This window comes from Typopeltis vanoorti, chromosome 7 (genome assembly GCF_054136105.1).
Source record: "Typopeltis vanoorti isolate ZY-2024b chromosome 7, IOZ_Tvanoo_1.0, whole genome shotgun sequence".
Lineage (NCBI taxonomy): Eukaryota > Metazoa > Arthropoda > Arachnida > Uropygi > Thelyphonidae > Typopeltis > Typopeltis vanoorti.
Genome location: NC_143555.1, coordinates 5883083 through 5902303, shown reverse-complemented (window position 1 = coordinate 5902303; position 19221 = coordinate 5883083). Strand labels below are relative to the sequence as shown.

General features: G+C 34.8%; 1 protein-coding gene across 4 annotated transcripts in view; it reads right to left on the bottom strand.

Moving 5' to 3' along the window:
- The window catches only part of LOC150104464 (serine/threonine-protein kinase Tao-like), a 713758-nt gene that overhangs the window by 516833 nt on the left and 177704 nt on the right, over positions 1–19221 (bottom strand). The gene's annotated exons all lie outside the window — the stretch shown is intronic.

The window sequence follows — 19221 nt, the reverse complement described above, 5'->3', positions numbered from 1 at the left end:
CTATTATATATGTGATAAACAATACATATGTTAAATTGTGAATGAAACTATGTTGTGTAATTTATTTTTTTCATTCACATTTAACATTGCTTATTATATATTAATCATAATTTGTATAAAAATTATTTATTGTTCCTTAATTAAGAATTACTATTTAAATATTTGTTCTAAACTTAACCTACTATTAATCTATTAAATAATAATATGTGTAGAAATTTATGATAACTAAAATATATATGTAAAGTAACGAAAAGTGAATTATAAATAATTGTATACGTAATGAAAGAGCTGATTAAGTAGCTCAAATATTCTGTTCGTTCTTATTTGTGAAAATTTAACGTTATATAATCGCTTATGTAGTAGTAGAGCGTTGTATTACATTAGCGAAATGTTTGCGTTCATGCGTTGTTATGGAGACGCATGAAATAAACAAGCACGAGTCGAAGAGTGCGTGACCTTGGAACGAGAAAGGAGAAAGGAGGCAATAAGAATTTTAATGAGAAAAAAAAAAAAGTTTTGCAGAGCCTGAAGGAAAGTAGGATATAAGCAAGGAAGTGAAAGAAAGATTATAAATTCTTTAGGGCAGAAATTCAAGAGCATAGTATTTAGAAGTGAGCAAAAAATGCAGTGAATCTTATACTCAGCTGCAAGTGAAATCAGCTGTGGTTATAGAGGAAAATTGATGCCGTATCCGGATAAATAAAGAACTGGGCATTCAATGGAAAATTCTGATTAGTTCCAGTTAGTCTAGGATTATGTCTTAATTCTATATTGCCCTGAGAAGAATTATAATGAACTTAACTAGTTGCAGAAAAGTAAACAAGGAAGGATATCAGTACCTTATTGCTGTTGTTTAGAGTAGTGAAGTGCGATTAACAGTAGTTCAGTTAAAGCGTTGGAGAATTTTATTTAATGTGTTCCGCTAGCTCAAATAAGTTAATTCATAAGTGTGCTCAAAATATATTGATGTATTGAAGATTGTATCTGGTAAGAGTAGTCATACATGTTTATTTATTCTAACATTAACTATAGCGTATCTTCGAAGTTCAAGGTCCGAAATAAGATTGCTTGGAATATTGTCTACCTTGAATAGTGCCTGCTGTGAATTTAAACATTAAGTACTACTGATAGATGTGTGTAAACTGATCAAATGAGAAGTTTTGTTTTATTAACTCGAGTTAAGAGAATTTATAGTTTTGAAGCAGTGAATTGTATGTTAAAGTTTAGAACATTGAATTGTAATGAGTGACTTAGCAAGATGTATTAAGTTATTTGTATTGTTTTATTTAAAAGTAGAACTCTTGTATTTGCTATATATCGTATATTAAATATTTTATTTTGTTAATCTAAATATTGTGTTTGCCTGAACTCCCTTTTATTGCACCATTCATAAAAAATTCGAATCTTGCGGGTGCCCAAAGTAGAATAATAAATGATTCGGCCTGATGACAAGACTGCTAACTTAATTAAGAATTGATCCTACTATTTTATATAGACTAATCTAAAAAATGGGGTGGCGCAGTATAATTATAAATTTCCCTACTTTTGGATCGGTGATCAATTTGCAATTAGTTATTATATTGATAAGAGTGACTTGAACCAAGATGGCGGATTTAGAACATAACATGAAAATAGAATGTCACGACACATACAAGCTTACAATTTGTGAATGTTTTATTTTAACATTATTTTCATTTTCAAAATGAAAATGCATATATCAAATGCATATATATTTATTAAAAATTAATTTTTAATCAACAAATGAATTGAAGTATAACTTTTAGCAATTTTTGTCTTTATCAATGACAATAATTATGAAGTTGCTGCATTTTATTTCTTTTGATGATATGATAATAGGCGCTTCTGTTTCAATATGACTGATGTTTTGGATGCAAATACAAAAAATATATATGAACTAAAAACCACTTTCTCTAAGTAAAAAAACTTTTTACAAAAACAAATTTGGATTTATTTCACTACTAAATCATCCCTAACTCCCACAACAGCTTCTTAGAAATGCCTTAAAAAATAGGACATTTTTCAGGCGTTTTTACTTAAACCAGTGTTCTGCTCATCTTTCATCTCTTGTTCTGTTTAGATTAGCTCTGATTACACATTCTTCAATGCCAAGAAATACATGTCCTGTTCTTTTGATATCTTAATTTTTAAGATGGTTGCCAAAGAAGCTGTTCATCCACTGATTTTCATAGTTGCCGCTTCTATTTCTAATCCAGTTCTCGGTTCCATATATTTAAACTAGTTTGAATACTTTTTCATATACCTCTAGTTTGGCATTTTCCAAATGTTTGATGCTATCCACAAGGGATATGGACAATCTGATTATAACTCCACTTCAAAAGATTCACTCTAATCTCTCACTTAATATTCTGTTTCTGCCTTATGTCACTTCGACTATTTTGAAAGACAATGTTCTGTTAAAATGGTCACTATTATTCCTCGACTTTTTCCCATGATGTAGCAACTGCTGGTTAATGCCTGCTTACTCTCTGGCTTCAAATTCTTCTTCTTTGAGTGCCATCTCCTATCGGAGGTTGGCGACCACCTTGACAAATTTTGAGGTGATCCTCAGACACTCTGAGCAGTCCTCAGATTTCATGCCAGTCCACTGTCTGATGTCTGCCATCCAAGATTTTCTTCATTTTCCTTGTCCTCTTCTTCCATTTATCTTCCCTTTTATAATCAATTGAAGTATCTTATATTTTTCATTATGAAGTAGGTGACCAAGATATGCAGTTTTCCTTCTTTTTATGGTATCTAAAAGTTTACACGATTTCCCCATTGTTCCAGTACTTCCTGATTGAATTTTTGCTCTCCATGGGATTTTTAACATTTGTCTGTATAACCACATCTCAAAGGCTTCAAGTCTTTTCATTGATGTCGTCAAGGTCCAAGTTTCTGCACCGTACAGCAGTACAGACCATATATAGCATTTAACCATGCGTACTCTAAACTCTAAATTTAGACTGTGGTTACACAGTGTTGATTTTATGAAGGAAAATTTTTTCTTTTCTTGCCATTTCAATTGTAACTTTTATTTCCATTAATGAATTGCAATCTTCATTCATTTAACCAGCACCTGATATATTTAAAACTTTGCCACTCTTTCTATTTGTTTCCCATTTAAAGAAAGTGCTGAATTAAGAATTGGTTTCTTGCTTATGACCATGAATTTAGTTTTGGTGATATTGATTTTTAATCCCATTTTTTCACTTCACTAGTTCCAGAAGATTTTGAAGATCCTGAATATTGTCAGCCAGGAGAGCTGCCTCATCAGCATAGCAGATGTTACTGATGATTTCACCATTTACATTAATCCCTTCCTTTCTTCCTTTTTAGACTTTATGAAATATGGCTTCTGAGTATATGTTAAAATGAAGAGGTGACAGCACACAATTTCATACTCCACTTGTAAAGCAGTATTTAAGTTGAAGAATGTGCAGGAAGATAATTTGATGCTCAGGCAAGTGTAAACCATAGACTGCAAACTATTCTCAGTTTGCAATCTATATGGTTCACATTGTTAAAGTGATAAATGTTAAAATCTGAGTTATTAGTACTTTACTGAATGCAGGTGATACCCTCTTAAAGTTTTGTACAAGATATTGAGACTCTTTAACCCTTTAACTGCAGAGAACGTATTATTACGGGCTTGGAAATACACACCTGCTTTGCTGAGCCCGTATATGTATGGTTGGATTGCCTCCCATATTCAGACAATTTTTTAGTATGGAAAGAATCGTAAGATATTCAAACTTCGCGAATAGGTTCCTCCATCTATTGCCAACCAATTGAAGTTTGACTTGGGTTTCTGTCTTTGTACAACATCTAGAGAGAAAAATTTGAACTGGTGCAACTAATCATATGCAGCACGATGCATAAACCACTTGACTGCGGGGATTTCAGGGATGTCACAATATGGCATCTATCAGTAAATATCCGCGTTATCTTACTGATGATCAAATTGATGAATTGTTAACAACAAATGAGTCGGGAGAAGAATTGTCCGAGTTAAGTGAATTGTGTATTTTAGATGAAGAAGATCCTGGTGATGTAAGTGTTACAAGTGAGCAAGATAGTGACAAAAGTCTCGATACGAACATGCATAAGCAAATGCGTACCGAAGATGTATTGTTCACGTAGTGTGATGATGCATTTACTCCAAGTGTACATGAATTTGAAAGCAGTAATTCAGGAATAATCACAGGTAATATCACTGATGATTCTTCAGCTTTAGATATTTTTGAACAATTTTTTACTACAGAACTAATGACAACAATAGCTGACGAAATAAATAAGTTTCATACCTTCACCATAAATAATAGACCATCTACACCATCTTCACAACTAAAGCAGTGGAAAAACACCACCCCTCAAGAACTTTACATTTTTCTAGCTATTACAAAAAACTATTTTTCCACCTTCTGGATATGACCATACTCTAAATTCCCACTGTCTCTATAATGTAAAATTTGGAAAAAATACAAACTTAGCAGACTACCAACTCATGCTTATCAGGGAAATAATTCAAAAGTACCATTGTTAAACTGTGAATGAAATTATTTTGTATGTTTTTGTTCTTCATTCACATTTAACATAATCTACCATATACTAAGCAAGACTTGTTTATATATTATTTGTTAGTCCCTTGCTTAAGATTTATTATTCATGTAATTTTCCTTGAAGTTCTAATAATAATTAGAAAATTAATCAAAGATATAATAATAGTATTAGACTCTGCATTTAAATATTATTAGATTTTGTATTTAACATTTTTTACTACGTATTAATTGAAATGTAAATATTCTCTATTTATTCCTGTTTGTAGAAGTTTAACGTTATGCAGTAGCTCAATTTTATTGTTTTGTTTTGTGGTCATGGAGACGTATGTAAGTAAGCGAGCGTGAGTTTGGAACAGTGCGTGAGGGAGAAAGCTGAAAGACTGGAAAGAATTTTAGTTAAAGAGAGCACGAGAACAATTTAGGCGGGAAGAATAGATATATAAGGAAGAATGCTGAAATTAGAGGGAGGTGAGAGAGAATTGGCATTAGGTTGGAATTGGAGTAATCAGCATTCGGGGAATCAGAGTGCAATATTAGAGTCGGCAAGTCACTCAAGCAGCTAATTTAAGTCTACTAGTCGAGAAGCAGTTAGCTAATAAGTTGTAGAATAACAATTATAGCTACGGAAACAGCTGAGAGACTATTAAATAGACTAGCGATACTTGAGTTGAGATATAATTTCAGCGCCAACCTTTCAAGGACATACGGAACCTTGAAGCAAAGCACGAAGTTACTAGAGGATGGTAGAGGCTGTAAAGTTGAGTTTACCGACAGCTGTGTTTAGAATTATAGTGCCTAAAGAATTAATTGAATGCCGAAGGAATGACCAACTGTGCATATAAAACCTCAAGTTAAGGAATTATTGTGTTGCCTTAATTCATGAGTGATCAGTAGTATACTTCATGCAAGAACGTTTGTTTATGCGTATTGTGACCGATGATTAATTCAGTTATTGCTTAGAAGATTTATTTTAATAAGTGCTGTATACTGTTTAAAATGTTTACGGTTATAAAAAGTGTTTGTATGTAAGATGATGAAGAAAGAAGATTACCGGTAAGATTATTCCAACCATTATTATTCCCATACAGAGAAGTGTGTGAGTTTCATCCTAGAATTTCCCTATACTAACAGTAACTATTCCGGAGAATTAGCTGAAGTGTTTGTTTGTGAAGAGGTGTTACTGTAGATTTTATTGTATTTGGAACTTAAGGAACTGTGAGAAGACTATATTAGAGATAACAAATTTACCATTGTCTAAGTTTGTATGACAGTATTATCAGAAAGGCTGAAATGTTTCTAATAACTTAATTAGTGATTTGATCTTAAGTGTAAAATTTGTGATTCTAAAATTAAATGTTTGTTTTTTTTAATCAAAAGTTATATTTTGCCTGTATCTCTTTTACTGCACCATTCATAAAATATTCGAACCAAAGCGGGTAGATTAAGTTAAATATTCTCGGCCAGTATATATAACAACAACATATAAAGAAAAGGTAGTTGAGAGTTGATTTTTCTTCAATTCTTGAACTAATTCAGATATAAAGTGGTGCAGTCTTTAAATAAAAATTTTCTTTATATTTGAATTAGAAATCAACTTGCAACCTATCAACTAGTTAAGAACACTTTAATAACTATATATCGGATCCAAAGTATAGATTGAGAAGAAGTAGGATCCAACACCATATCCCCAGAACAGGGAGGTTGAAAGGCCGTCCATCACCTGGAGATCAACCACTGCATCTCCAAGAAAGGCATTTTCCTTCTCTTGTAACTTCTACTGAGAAGAAGAGTGCAGCTCGAGTTTTTATGTCTGTTCCAATACCACTCCTGAGCAGAAGAAGCGTTGTGAGAGTCGATATACTTGCACCAAATGTAACACTGGACTCTGTGTACAGCCCTGTTTTGAAAAATATCATTCCATGCTAAATTTTTAGGATTTTCATACCCTGGCACTTGGTAGGCTTAGTAATAACTATGTTGTAAATAATAGTGCTCTTTATATATTTGATTAATTTCTACATAATTTAATGTGTGTAATTTGCATAATCAAGCGGACACCCCTGATTATGCAAATTTTATAAAACACTATTATTGCCATTTTTATGAGTGAACAAGTGTATACGTGACACTAGACAACAGTGTATTTGTGGTGCTAGAGTCGCCATAGCATGTGGTGTGGAATTTGAGCTGTGCTGAAGAAAATGCTTATTAATTGGTGAATAGTCCATTTTTTCTACGTTTTTGTAGTGCTAAGTTGTTTTCTGGAATATGAGTGTCCCTTAGTGGTTGTTTTTTTGAAGTATGTTGTGGTCAGATATTGTGTATTTTGGTTACCGAGAAGACTGGGTCGGAATTGAATGCATAACGGTGGAAGACAAGACGAAGGATAAGTTTCATTATTTAGTATTTCATTTTAATTAAATGTTCTGTTTGAAATTGTTTGTACTTTTTCTTATGGTTATACTCCCTAATACTTTAGCGTTTATTTTTTGCCACTAATTAGTGATGACACTATTTTGAATAATGGCAGATCGCCAAGTCCCCCCCCACACACACACACCTATTTAAGGATTCCATTTTGCGCGATATCATACAGGATTTTGTAGCATGCAGGACTTGCGGAATGTATGCGTCCCAGCGATTGTATATGTGGCAGTAGAAAGAAGGGGGAAAACTTATATGCGCAATCGTTAAGTCAGAGATGGGAGATTCTTCACGTAGAGAGATGATGGGTATGATATAGGGTGAGAGAAGTATGAATAAAATAATAAGAGTGGGGAGTATGGAAAGGTTGAATGATTCTGAAGTTTTAAGAGATAGTCTCAATTGGGAGGATGAATGGCAAATAAGAGTGGCTGACTTACAGAGGGAGAGCTAGATGAGCTGAAAGAGCAGGTGGAATAAGGAGGATAATGAGATGAGAAGTGTGAAAGATGCGATTAGGCGAATGCAAGGCGAATCAGAGGAGGAGTGAGAGAGAGTTACGGGAATGAGAGAAGAGGGGAATGGCAGAAGAAGAGAGAATAGGAACAGTATAAGAGAGTTATGGGAGTGATAGAAGAGGAGAGATTGGGAACAGTAGAAAAGCAGGAATGAGACAATTGTATGAATGATAGAAGAGGTGAGAAAAGGATAAGTGGAAGAGGGACAGATGTAGGAAGGATAGAAGAGAAAAGAATGGAAAAAGTAGGAGAGGGGGAATGAGAGGAATGCAAAGGAGCACAGGGACTAAGAGTGATGTGAGGAAGGCAGGTAAGTAGGGGAGCACATAGAGAAACTGTTACAGGAGGGAGAGAGAGAGAGAGGGATGCATGCGAGCAATCGAGGAATAGGGTGGTAAGAGGTGTAATGTATAGGGACTCAATGATCCGTGGTGTTCAAGATAGGATGCGTGAAGAGTGTTTGCCAGGAGGAACGACAGAAAGTGTGGCTATGGCAATTAAGAGAGGTGAAAGGATGGATGAGATGATAGTGATTGCAGGAACAAATGACTTGAGTGGTGGTGTAAATAGGGCACCGAGAGATATGAGATTCTTGCTTGAGGCTGTACAAAAGAAGAGAGAGAGAGGAAAGATAGTGTGTGTGTGTTGCCTAGGTATGATAACGTTGAGCTGAGCAAGAGCGGTGATATTGAATGGCATAATAGCGAGAATGTGTCAGAAGAGAGGATTCAAATATGTGTATGATTGGAGAGCGTTTTAGAGCAGAGAGGAATTGTATGTGAGAGACCACTTGCATTTGAATGAGGAAGGACGTAGACATCTGGAGAGATTGCTGTTCTGAACGAGTCAGTGTGTCCCAGTGTGGATGATAGCAGGGGTGGCCCCTTGTGGCAATGGGTACTTGGGAGAAGGGGGGGGGGGGGGGGGGACAAATCAGGTAACGCTGAGCCCAGTGGAGATAATGCTGGGTATAGAAACAATGGCATTTTTATGCTTTATACTAATGCCAGGAGTATTTGGAATAAGAGAGAGGAATTGGTGGCACCGATAGCATCAGCCTGGCCAAAGATTATCGGGATCACCGAGACGTGGTTGACAGAAGAGGATATAATAACAGGAATAGAAGTTGCCGGGTACAGCATTTTTCGGCAGGATAGGAAGGGAAAGCATATGATAAGTGGCGACCTATGTCCTCTAAGAGTGGAGGCTTTGGAAGGCTGTGACACTAATGATTTTGATTTTAAGAGGAACCTGTGGCATAGTAAATTAAATAATAAAGAAACACGTAAAAACCACTGTGATATCTTTAATTAGTAAATGGACAAATATTTCGTACTAAAATTAACAGTACATCTTCAGTGTCTGTTACAGCAATAGGAATGGAATACAAGCAAAACATTTGGTGGATCACCTATTAAAATACAATTGTTACCGCGTGCTAGGAAATAATAGAAAATAACAAATTTAATCTATTAAGATAAATGGTTTTTTACAAAAGATAAATGTCTCCCAGATCTTTAAGAGAGAAAGACAGCCATTTCTATTTAAATTCGGTCGGTGTAAGACAGTTTCACAACTTTCTTTGAATAAGCATTCATTCAAAGAAATAACAATTGATACTTTAATACTTTTTCAATTGATACTTTTTCAGATTTCTACCTATAGGTTCTGAGATTCCTGGAATGTATGGAATAGAAACTCTGCAGACTGTTGAAAAAACTGTAGGTATTGGAACATAAGAGTCAAGTATCTGTTGGATCTGATTGGAGCTATAATCATTTGATTCCATTAACTTTTTAAAGATGGAAAGTTCTTGTTGTAAGATTATTGGGGAAGAGCAAACTTTATGTGATCTATGAATTAGAGATTTAAGAATGCCAAATTTTTGAGACGTGTTGTGCGCAGATTTTTTGTGAATGTATCTGCCAGTAAATGTGGGTTTTCGAAAAACGAATCTCAAAACCTATAGGTAGAATTCTGAAAAAGTATCAATTGATTCCAACATATATTCCTATCAACAAAATTTCTTCTTTATTACCTTCTACAAAGGATAAACTGTCTTCTCTATCTTTGGCTGGCATTTACCAAATACCTTGCGAATGTGATCTCTTATTTTGGACAAGCTGGCCATTCTTTGGAAAAAAGAATAAAAGAACATCAATATTATATTGATTATAACAAACCTCTGAAGTCTGGTCTTGCACAGCACAGTATTGACTCAACTCATAGTGTCCAGTGAAATAAAGCTGTTCTCCTCCATAGATACAGATTCAAATATGAACGCTTATTCAAAGAAATTTGTGAAACTATCTTACATCTACCGAATTTAAATATAAATGACTGTCTTTCTCTCTCAAAGATCTGGGAGACTTATGTAAAAACCATTTATTCTTAATAAATTAAATTTGTTATTTTCTATTATTTCCTAGCACGCGCTAACAATTGTATTTTAATAGGTAATCCACCGAACGTTTTGCTTGTATTCCATTCCTATAACAGACACTGAAGATGTACTATTAATTTTGGTATGAAATATTTGTCCTTTTACTAATTAAAGATATCACTGTGGTTTTTACATGTTTCTTTATTATTTAACTAATGATTTTGAAAGCATATGGTGTGAGGTGGAGATGGGCAAGACAGGATATTTAGTAGAGTGTTGCTACAGACCAAGGAGCACAGAGGGTGGGGACCAGGAGATGTTGAGACAGTTGAGCTTGGCAAATGCAAGAAGAACGATTGTTATGAGAGATTTTAACCACAGAAGTATAAATTGGGGAGAGGAAGATACATGTAGCAATAAGGGAATGAAATGTCTAGAATTCTTGAGGGACAAATGTCGTAGGCAACATGTAATAGAGGGAACAAGAGGCTCAAGAGTTTTGGATTTGATTATAGCATCAGAAGAGTTGATAATAACTGAGATGACATCTCTCCCACCAGTTAGAGAGAGTGACCATATGGTTTTGACTTGGAAAATGAATAGACATGCAGACATATCAAAGAGCCGGGAACATATGTGGAATTATAAAGCAGGTGATTATAATAGTTTTAGATGTCAACTTGGGGAAGTTTCATGGAGGGAGGAATTGGAAGGCCGGGATATCATTAGTGCGTGGGAAATTTTGAAGGAATATTTATTAGCAGCAATGGTAAACTATATTCCACGAGTTAAGAAGAGGACACAATTTGGAGTAAAGTGGATGACAAATAATATTAAACGGGAACTGCACGCAAAAAAGAGGCTATGGAAGAGATATACGGAGACAGGTGAAGAGAAGATACATGAGGAATATAAGACACAGGCCAGGAGAGTGACTAGTATGGTAAGAAAGGCAAAACTGGAATATGAGAAAAGATTGGCCCTTAGATACAAGGAAAATCCTAGGGAATGTTTTAGCTATGTGGCCAGTAGGAGGAGAAATGACTGTGGAAGAATGACACCGTGGGATAAAAATGGGAATAGAGTGACTGATACAGAGGACATAGTGGAATTGTTCAATGAACAGTTTATTGGAGTATTTCATCCTGGAGGAGTCAATTTAAATACTAGAGGGATAAGGGCAGGTTCGTGGTTTAGAGGTGCAGGAGGAGAATGTGTTCCACATACTGAGTATCCTGGATGTTAGTAAAGCTGTGGGACTGGATGGTATTTCACCATGAGTTTTGAGAGAATATGCTAAGGAACTGACAGTGCCTTTGACCTGGCTTTTCAATGAAAGTCTGGCTGCAGGAAAGGTGCCCATGGAATAGAAGGAAGGTAAGATAGTGCCATTGCATAAGGGTGGTAGCAGACTGGAAGTGTCTAATTATAGACCAGTTTGTGTGGCATCAGTAGTTAGTAAGATGTTGGAGAAAGTAGTGAGGGGCCGTATACAACATTGGGCAGATGAGGGTAATGGATTTGTGAAGGGGCGCTCTTGTTTTAGCAATATGCTAGCCTTTTATAATAAAGTTGCAAGAGCATTAGATGAGGGGAAAGGCATATACTGCCATTTTCCTAGACTTAGCAAAGGCATTTGACAGGGTGCCACATGATAAGCTGATATCCAAGTTGCAGCACATGGGTCTGGATGTCATATTGGTCAACTGGATTCAGGATTGGCTGTCTGATAGGTATCGGAGAGTTGTGTACGGTGGAGCAATATCAAAGAGGCAGAAGGTTACAAGTGGGGTTCCACAGGGTTCAGTATTGGGACCTATATTGTTTAACCTTTATATCAATGATATTGTCCGTGGATTGCAAGGGGATATTCAGTTGCATGCGGATGATGTGAAGCTGGGAAGGGTTATAAGTAATAGTGAAGATGTGGTAGCCCTACAAGAGGATTTGAATAAGCTAGATATATGGGCAAATGAATGGGGGTTTCAGTTTAATGCAGCAAAATGTAAGGTCTTGAGGTTTGGGACACATCGATGGGACGCTGCATACTCTATGGGAGGAGTTAAACTGGAGGAAGTAGGGGAGACAAGAGATCTGGGGTTGATGATTGATAGAAACCTGAAATTTAGGGGACATATTGCAAAGGTAGTGAAGGTAACACAGAGGATTGCTGCAATAATGAGAAGGACACTGACCTACAGAGATAAAATGGTTATTATTCCATTGTATAAGACTGATCGGACAACACTTAGACTATTGTTCTCAGATCTGGTCCCCAGGATTTGAAAGGGATAAATTATTGTGGAAAGAGTACAAAGGTGGATAACAAAGATGGTGTCAGGACTGTACAATGTTATTTATGAGGATCGGCTGAGGGAGTGTGGACTCCAAAGTTTGGTGGATAGAAGGAGAGGTAATATGATTGAGACTTCTAAACTGTTGAGAGGTGGTTACAGGGTTGACAGTGGGGAGTTCTTTCACTTGGTTGAACAGCAGGAAGGAGAAAGGGACCATCCCTGGAAATTATGAAAGGAAACTGTGAGAAAGAGGGTAGGAGTGGTTTCTTTGCATGGAGGGTGGTTGAACCATGGAGTGCAATGCTTGATAGAGTGGTGAGAGCGAGAACGGTCAATGCGTTTAAGGAGTGGTATGATAGACTTTGTATTTCCTAGGAGGGACCATCCTCAATGAGTCTTGATAGACTTGTGTTTCTTAGAAAGGACCTCCCACGATAAGTGGGAGGTCCTTTCTCAAAAGATTCCGTGGAGTCTTTTGACTCCATGAAGTCAAAAGACTCCATGGAGTCAAAAAAAAAAAAAAAAAATACTCTACTGAATAATAATATCAAGAATGTATAATGCTGTCCAGACTACTTACTTCAGTAAGAATTTTAATTGATTTTATTTATAAATTTTTTTTGCAAAATTAATTCAGCACATGGGGCAATGTCAGTAGAATATAAAATCAGCAGTTAAAGGGTTAATTAAATTCAGTATCTGTTACTATAACAAATTTATAAAAATCACCACTAAAAACTATGAAAACATGCTGCAAAACAATAATTGCATTATTGCTGGTGGGAAAACTCAGGATCAAATAAATATTTCAAGCTAGTTAGTTTTTAGTGAAGATGACATATGGGAATAGATAATAGAATAACAACTATGGCATGGTGAAGTCAATTAAATAAAAATACATGTAATAGGGAGAAATTCTTATCTATCAGACCCACACATGAAGGGTTGCAAAACCTAGAGTGCATCAGTGCCATGTGTGGACAAGAGGAATCTGTTATAATAGATAAGAATTTATATTCTTGTTTTAATCTTTCATGAAAATTTATATCTCCAAACTAGTCTACTTGTGTGTAGAGGCTATCGACTTTGCATGAGTTGCATTCAGTAGTCCATAATGCAAAGCACATTTCCTTTTGGATGTTTATTGCTAAGCATTATGAGAGGGGTTGCTATACTGATTTTCTTCTTTTCTGACATTTGTTGGAGCTAGACCTAGGAAGGTATTGGGGTAGAATCAATGCAGAAGTCATATTTTCCATATACAAGTGAAAAATGATGCATAATAAAATAATCTTGATCAGAGGATCAGAGATGGTTGTAGAAACTGTTCCTGCTTGTTTACAAAGTAAATTATAATGAACAAACCTATTTTTGAGCTTTTACACAAGTATAAGCAAAGTTTTCATGTGAAATATCTTCGCTACTAATCTGCTTATATATAGTCTTTTGATTTCACATCAGTTACCTCTGTATCATATCATACTTTCATACTGTATCATGCCTTTTCAAGAAATGAAACAGATTTTTTTAAGATCTACAAAACAATGTTTGTGGATGTCAAAAAGATCACTGAAACATCAAAAATAATAAGGTACATCAGTCATAATTTAAGGCATATGTTAGTGACTTTTTTCATTCCTATCCAACAAAGGTTGTAACCTTAAGGACATTAGTACTATCTATTTTTTAATTTAACTTTTTTTACATAGTTCAGAAACCCTGCTCTAGGAACAAGTTCCATCCTTGTCTCTAGAGCAGGGTTTCTGAATTGGCTTGAACAAGCCAATTCAGCTTCCGATAAATAAGGCAGTGTGCAATTAAATTCATCTCCTACCTAAGGACAATTGCTAACAACCAGGCCAATGGCAGGCTTCAAAGGTGCAGCCTTGGTTGGAGAGTGGGTGTGTTACCCACTAGGCCAACTAGACTGGTTTCATATAATTGCCCTTTAATATGCCGACTATGATGTTAAATCACTTACCTCCTGTATAAAAAGGAATATGCTTTCTATGGTTACACTTTACAGAAAAAAACATGGATATTAATGCATGTCCATAGTGGAGGCTTCCAGTATACTAGAATACTATATAGTAGTGGGAACTACTACTGAAATTAGTATTACTGAAAGTAATACTAATTCAACTTTTTTTTTTCACCTTAAACTTTTCATTTAAATTGTTTAATTTGCCCAAAACCAAACCATAAATATCAATTTATTTTTTTATTTTAATTTATTTTTATTTTATTTTATTTATTTTTATTTTTTGCTGCGCTTGCCAATATCTTAACTGAGAGACCACTGGGAAAAAAAAAAAAAGCTTTTGTTCTCATCCAGAGAGGAATGCAGCATACTTACAATTTGATTTGGATTTTTGCTCTGTGAGGAAAATCTAATCACTAGAATAACGAATCCAATTTGAATGGAACTATTTTACATGCAAGATGGAGCTGAGCTGTAACTGTTATGTACCAATCAGAACAGGCCAAAGGGAGTTTGGATTTCACTTCATATATAACTGTCATTAGCAGATTAAGAAAGGATGAGAATTTGGATTGTATTCTTGACAATAGTAACAAGTGAATTATACCAGTAGTATAATTTACTTTTTTGCAATTTGATGAAGCTTTAGAAGTCAGTATATATGACTTCCAGCTTGGCTAGTTAAGTGAAAAGCAATACATCCATTCTGCAATCAACACAGGCTATGGGTTCAAATTCCATCATAGGCACAGATATTTGTGAATGATTTCAGATGATAAACTGACTTAAATAGTTGACAATAAACAAGCCTAAAATGATATTTATCATCACTGTGTGTGTCAGTATACATCTTCTGATTCATTGCAATCAAATTCATTCCCATGCAGCTCACCATGTGAACTTTTACTGCCGTACATTTAAATGGGAAGGCATGCACTTCTCATTTATTTGCTATGTATTCAAGTTAATTGTGGGAAAACAGCAAGGCATAAATTTTACATTAAGGATCTACTCAACGAGTGATCGACAGCTTAATATATCCACAAAAAAATGATGTATGATAATGAAAATAATTAAATAATTAAAATAAAAATTTTATATTTTAATTTTATAATTAAATTAAGTCACAGATCATTTATGACAGGATATAGCAAGTAACAAATGAAACCTTAACGGATAAGGCAACATGAAGATACAAAATTTAAAAAATTTGGAAATAGATAACTAAAAGCAGGAGGCAAGAAAGAGGAACACAACTATGGTGTGAAGTTTTTTTTTGGTAAGATCAGTGATTCTTCCCAACCTTTGACCCTCAAAACCCAAGTGACTCGTTTTTAAAAATTTTATGGCATCCTCTCCTTTTACTCTTATTAAGGAGTGTTTAAAAAAAACTGTTCAATTTTAACAAAATATATAAACTAATACCATTGTACTTCTGTTAGTAATTAAATTTGTTGATAAAAAAACAACTAAATGCTCATTATATTAATAAAAAAAAATAAATCCATTAATGCCTTTTATTCCATTATAGGGAGTAGACAAGATGACTGACAAAAGATTATTAGTAATTTGAAGTGGCATCCAAAATACCACCATCTTGTGGTCCCTAACTCAACATGCCTATTGTTCTGAAACAGTGTGGGTTGTACAGTTAATTTTTATTGAGTTTATAGGACAAAAACTTTGAGTTTCCAGAAGAAAAAGCATGCCCATGCCAGAGATCAGCTAACTCTGAAACTGGTCAAAGAAAGGCTTAAAAAAGTTCCTCAGGTCAAGCAACTAGAATGAATGTAGATCTTGCTTTTGTTAACCTAGTGCTGTCTATTACCACTGATCTACACAGATCTTGCTTATTATACACTGGTGTCCAAAATTTAAAGACAAACAGTTACAATTGCAAATTCAGATATATCAGCTTGTGGCGATTTGTATAACTGATGATTCCGATTGAGTACTAAGCAGGTACACGTTCAATTTTTGAATCATGCACGAAGTGGGTCACAACAGGATAAAAGGCATTAGGCTACACTAAGTGAACTGTGTTCGAAGGAAGCTCTTTTCGTGAAAGAATAAGACGCAGGAAATAAGTTTGGAAACCAGGGTTACTATTAATAATAATAATAATAATATATATATATTATTTTGTTTAGGGCTGCATTTTTTGTGCTTAGAATATCTGAAACTATTGCCATAAAATGCAATGAAAATTCTATCAACGTCCACCGCCCCTACCTAATTTCCAAATGTTGGACGATCCAGAACTTACAAATTAAGCCACACCTCCGGCCATGTAGCGACCACAAATGCCCTAATTTGGCAGATGCAACTTGCAGCCTTGACATAGCCCTACACTCATTCCGACAAGGTTCCGATGACGGTCAGACGACGATGACGACCGAAACGGTCCACATCCCGTTAACCCCTGTCCCAGTTTCTACATAAGGATACCCTTCCCCTTCGTTCCCTCCCTCCCCACACAAAAAATGCATAATAATATTGTAATAATAATAATTATTATTATAATTATGATAATAATAAAAATGCTAAACAAAATTATATATGTTATTAATAGTAACCCGGGTTTCCAAACTCATTTCCCGCGTCAAAACACACCCCATGTTCCTTCCCCCCCCCCCCCCATGTATAAACAACCTTCAGCAGGATCTTGGAATTGGAAGGCATCATAGAACCAAAAACAAGGTATGTACAAAATTTTTCCACCTCTGTTATTCTGCCATAATTGCCTTCTATATTCACCCACACCCATAATGCCCTAAAATATATATACCCCTTTTTTGAGTAATGTTAGCCAATGTATTAAAAGAAGGGACACTCCTAAACAAAAACAGGCTATAATAGCTGTAATTATATTAATAGTGCTTAAGAGGAGTAACTTGGGAATTTTCCCAGAAACTATACTTAATGAAATTAGTAGTGCCTTTAAAAATAAATTAGTAATATTCTAATTTAACATTTGCTATATAGTCATAAGTGATTTTAATTAAAAAATGTACAATAGCTGTAAACAACAAAATTACATGATAACTACAGTAATCAAATTTAATGAAATGAAAGTACAGATATTTAATACTGAAAATAACAGTACATCATCAGTGCATCAAAACAAGAAAGAATACAAGGTATATCAACAATCGGTTTACCCATTAAAAATTGTTGCCACATGCTAGAAATTAATATATTAATAAATATTATTAAAACTATTTTTGATGGTTACATAAAATGATTATCTTCCAAAACTTCGGCAGATATGCCATTTCTGTGGGAAAAAAAAAAGAATTAATGAACATCAATATTATACTGAATACAGGAAACTTCAAAAGTCTTGTCTGGCACAACATAGTGCTGACACCAAACACAGTATCTGGTGGGATGAAGATTGTCTTCTCCATAGAAGCAATTTTAAATATGAGCATTGTTCATATTTAAAAGTTGCAAAGCCCTTTTACATCAGCCAAATTGAATCAGAACCATTCTCTCTCTTTGCCAAGTGTATCGTTTTATATAACCGTCAAAAATAGTTTTAATAATATTTATTAATGCCTTAATTTCTAGCATGCAGTAACAGTTTTTCATTGTTAAACTGATTGTTGATATACCTAGTATTACCGTTTCTTTTATTTGCTTGTTTCTACTCACTGATGATGTACTGTTATTTTCAGTACAAAATAGCTGTACTTTCATTAAAGTTAGTTATTGTGGTTATCATGTAATTTTGTTGTTTATAGTTATGCCACAGGTATGTTTAAAGATTAGGATGTACAATAGCTGTGAAAACCTATTATATATGAAATATATAATTTCTGCCAGCAAAGGTTGATCGATTGGTAGAGCCTCTGCTACTAATAGCTTAAGAAAATTTGAGCACAGTTAGTAGTTGGATGGGTTTCAATCGTTCGATGCTGTTGGCAAACTCTCCCTCGATGAGTCTTAGGACTCCGGAGGCTGGGCATCCGGATTTTGGGAATTTGCGAGACAAGATGGCCAGGATCTGGAAAGTGTCAACAAGATAATATGAGAATGTATTACTCTGGGAATGATGAGAACAAACATCGACATGGTGTAGCTGTAATAGTAGATGAAGAAATCAATAAATCAGTAATAAATTGGATTCCATTTTCTGAAAGGATAATGCTGTTACAACTTAAGGGAAACCCCGTTAACATAAATATCATCCAAGCTTATGCACCCACAGCTGACAAAAGTGAAGAAGATGTTGAAGAGTTTTATGAACACCTAAAAGAGATTAAAAACCTAACAAAGAAACATGATATAAACATAGTGATGGGTGACTTCAATGCAAAAATGGGAAGAGGGGGTGATGGAGAAATTGTTGGCGAACATGGCTTAGGCACCAGAAATGACAGAGGAGATCGCCTAGTCCAATTCTGTCAGGAAGAAGATCTAACAATAGCAAATACCTGGTTTAAATTTCCACCCAGAAGATTGTACACTTGGAAATCGCCTCAAGATAACCAACATAATATTGTCAGAAATCAAATTGATTATATACTGATAAATAAAAGATTCCACAGTAGTATAAAGAGTGCAAAGACTTATCCTAGAGCAGATATCTCGTCAGACCACAATCTCATAGTTGCAGAAGTACGTCTTAGATTAAAATCAGCTAAAAAATCACAAAAGAAGAAAAAAAAAATTGATGTAGAAAAACTGAAAGACCCGAACATAAATAAAAGTGCCAAGACACAGCTTAACCTGCGATTACAACAGATTAACACAGAAGAAAATAAAAGTGTGGAATCTCTTTGGAATAGCTTAAAGAATGCCATCGTAACAACAAGTATTGAAGAAGTAGGTTATGTGAATAATATAAAACAACAGGAATGGATGACAGATGAGATTCTTTCTCTTATTGATACAAGAAGAATGTATAAAAACAAAGACCTAGCCAGGTATACAGAAACACATATCATCAAGAAAAAAATAAAAGAAGCCAAGGAAAACTGGATGAAAAATTTATGTACTGAAATTGAACTGCTTCAGAAACAATATAATAATT